The sequence below is a fragment of the Sphaerodactylus townsendi genome, unplaced genomic scaffold (genome assembly GCF_021028975.2).
Source record: "Sphaerodactylus townsendi isolate TG3544 unplaced genomic scaffold, MPM_Stown_v2.3 scaffold_21, whole genome shotgun sequence".
NCBI lineage: Eukaryota > Metazoa > Chordata > Lepidosauria > Squamata > Sphaerodactylidae > Sphaerodactylus > Sphaerodactylus townsendi.
In genome coordinates, this window is record NW_025950374.1 from 688,219 (window position 1) to 691,656 (window position 3,438).

The following is a 3,438-nucleotide window of genomic DNA, read 5'->3' on the forward strand; positions in this document are numbered from 1 at the left end:
AAAAATGGTCATTTTGCCCAAAATGATGTTCCTGTTCCAGAACCTTCCCTTGATCACTACACAAAAAATTTTTAGACAATGGGAGACAGACATCAGAAAATTCATATGGAATGGGAAAAAACCTAGATTTCAATACAGGACATTAATAGATGCCAGAGAGAGAGGGGGATACACACTCCCAGATCTGCAAGTGTATCACGATGCCGCAGCTTTGGCATGGATAAGAACTTGGATCAATCTAAATGACCAAACCATACTTAACATCGGAAGTCTAAACATGCAAAAAGGTTGGCATAGTTACCTCTGGCCCATGCACCAAAATAAAAGATTTGGAGACAAACTATTTAATCAACATCTCATCAGGAAAGCTTTATTGAATATATGGATCAAATATAGAAACATATTTTACAAAAAAATTGCACCATGGCTCTCAAGGATGGAAAGTCTTCAAATCCTAGACAGAAACAATAAAACAAATTGGCTTACTTATAAAGACACTACTGAACTGAACAGTAATATGGTGGAATTAAAAACAAGAGATCAGGTCCTAATAGGAAACATACCACGCCACTGGTATACCTACACACAACTAAATAGTTGCTGGAAATATGATAAAGAAAACTGGGGCATTAATGGAGATCTGACAACCCTAGATAAAATATTTTTGGGAAGAGACCAAAAGATAATAAGTAACATATATAGATTACTTTTGGAACAGAAAACCGAGACTGAAATTGTTAAATCTTGCATGGTCAAATGGGCTCAAAATCATGGCAAAGTAATAATGTTTAATGATTGGGAGAGATTTTGGAGAAGTATATACCAATACTCACTGAATGCAGATATTAGAGAACACCAACTAAGAATGTTCCATAGAAATTACTTAACCCCATTAACGCTTTCCAAAATAAGTAATAAATATCCACCCAAGTGTTGGAAATGCCATAAAGAGATCGGCACATTTATTTATTTATTTATTTATTTATTTATTTATTTATTTATTTATGTTTCAAATTTCTATCCCGCCCCGTCCCCGAAGGGCTCTGGGCGGCGCACAACATATAATGGATACAATCATAAAATATCATAAATAAACTAAAACTTATAAAAGCAGCGAAACTAACTACACATTAACATTTAAAATGTGAAATGAGTAAAAGCACAAGTATAGGTATAGGTGGTGCCCGATACCTAATATCAAATACTTCCCCCTAGAGATAAAAGGCGTCCGACCCCAATTTAAAACCTACCCCCATGGGGGGGATGGCAGGACCCCTCAATATGAGGGGACCCTGATGTAACTGCCCTAGGGGCAGGGCAGTAAGGGGGCACCATGTCAGCAGCTGGACACTCCAAAGGCCCGGTGGAACAACACAGTCTTACAGGCCCTGCGGAACTCACCCAGGTCCACTTAGACCAGACAACTGGAGGAAGGGTGTTCCTGAGGCCGGAGACCAGTCTAGGTAAATGGTGGACCCTTAGCAACAAAATAAAACAGTATTGAACCATGATTCTATAAGATTGAAAAATCTACATAGGGAGAAAATTTAAAAAGGAGTTGTTGACTTACCTTCTGGGTCCAGCACTGTCGAATGAACCTGTTGTGAAAAAACATGCATATTTAATGACTCATTTACTTGTAGCAGCGAGAGTGGTCCTAGCAAAGATCTGGAAGATGGACCGCATACCAACTCTTGAAGAGTGGAAGATAAAAGTTCAATACTTTTATATTATGGACAAGAATTTATACCAAACACGGACAATCCTGGCTGAAACCTATGTTGCTAACTGGCAACTCTGGACAAATTTTATAACTAAAGAACTAAAGGTTAATATCTACCCAGTTGATTATTAAAAGGCTAACTATGATGTAGTGATGTATGAATTAAGATAATTATATTAAAAGAAATAGATCATAGTTTACAAAGTAAATCAGATATGAAGATACTGTAATTTATAGTTGGTACCAATCTTCTGTAAACTGTTTAAAGTGATGGAATGTGTTAGCTGCACCATAAAAGGGCAGCACTAGCTCTTGGAAGAAGTCTTTTATCCAGTTAAGATAAGAGGAAAAAATATGAATGATGTTCATAAAGAGCATCATAAAATATTGTTTTCTATGTGTTTCCTCTTTCCCCCCTCTATCCCTTTCCCTTTCCCTCTCCTTTTTCTTTTCCTCTTTTTATCTTTGGGGATCAGGCGGTATAGAAATTGAAACAATAAATAAATAAATAAATAAAATTATTATTCTCTCTAAACTTACCTTCTTGAGGAAATTTCTTTTCCTCTTTTATCCCTGGAAATTGGCTTAAGACGATGAAGTACTTGATCTAAAAGAAAAGATGTAAAATGAAATGTTATGACGATATTCAATTATTACATCTGTTATTTGTAAATTTTTTAAACCTTTTGTAAACCTTTGTAATTTCCATTTATACAACTAATAAAATCATTTTTAAAAAATTGGATAATTCCTTATTTGTCAAGTTATCTAAATGTGCCTTTCATTTTAAAAATCCTGGATTTTCTGCACTTCTGGGGGCTCTCCCATTGGCACCAGTCCCGGTGGCCGCCGTTCTCCTGCACCTGCCTCCACACAAGCCAGGAGGAGTTCCATGTTGTAGCATAAAAATACTGTTCCTACCACATCTCATCCCTTTTCCATTGCCAGGCATCGCCCCCTTGCTCAGGGGCCCATGTTCCTGCTTGGACCTGGGCTTTTGAGCACTCCTCCTGTGCCTCTGGGTCCCACTCTGGGCAGATGCCCTGGTCCATCGGCTGCGTAAGCTAGTCTATTCATGCTGTCCTTTGGGCCAGGCCCCTCAGTAGTCATGTGAAAGGGCCCCCCAAAACCCTGGTATTGACCATGAAGGTTGGGAGCGAGAGTGTCCCACTACTTGTCCTTGTTGTCTGTGATATGGGGCTCTCCACCAAACATTGCTCTGCCCTGGGCTCCTTCTCTGCCCTGGACCACTTCTCCTCCCAGCAACTGCTCCATCCCCTGGTGGGGGTCACCTGCAGGCTTGTCAGGCTGCCTGTTGTCCATGGACGGGCCTGTAGCTCCATCCATACCGGACATGAAGTCAAGTGCGAGCTGTTGTGAGATTCGTCTTAATGTGAGACCTTGGGTCCAAAAATAATAGAAACTGTAGATTTGTTCTAAGATATTTATTTCAAGTCGTAAGGTAAACATCAGCAAAGACGAATCTGAAGATCCCATGCAAAATTACTTGCCTATATTCCCCAAAGTTTCCCACCCCACTGTAGCCGAACAGCTCACTGGATTCCTACTACAAAGCACTGCCAGGCTGGGAACATTTCACACCTCACATAAGATAAGATCAGTTCTTCTGGCCTGCCATGGCCGCCGGCAAAGGAGAGTGTGAGAGCCGGACACCAGCAGAGAATAAAGCAACACAGTTCCCTTTGCAAATGGCA

The 3,438-nt window shown here is 40.0% G+C and overlaps 1 long non-coding RNA gene across 1 annotated transcript; it reads right to left on the reverse strand.

Annotated features, from left to right (window-relative positions):
- Positions 1 to 343: 343 nt before the first annotated feature.
- LOC125425195 lies at positions 344 to 1,775 on the reverse strand. Its single transcript, XR_007243326.1, has 2 exons — positions 1,571 to 1,775; positions 344 to 454 (listed from the first exon to the last, which is right to left on the reverse strand). It is a non-coding gene; the product is annotated as an uncharacterized LOC125425195 (long non-coding RNA).
- Positions 1,776 to 3,438: the final 1,663 nt, after the last annotated feature.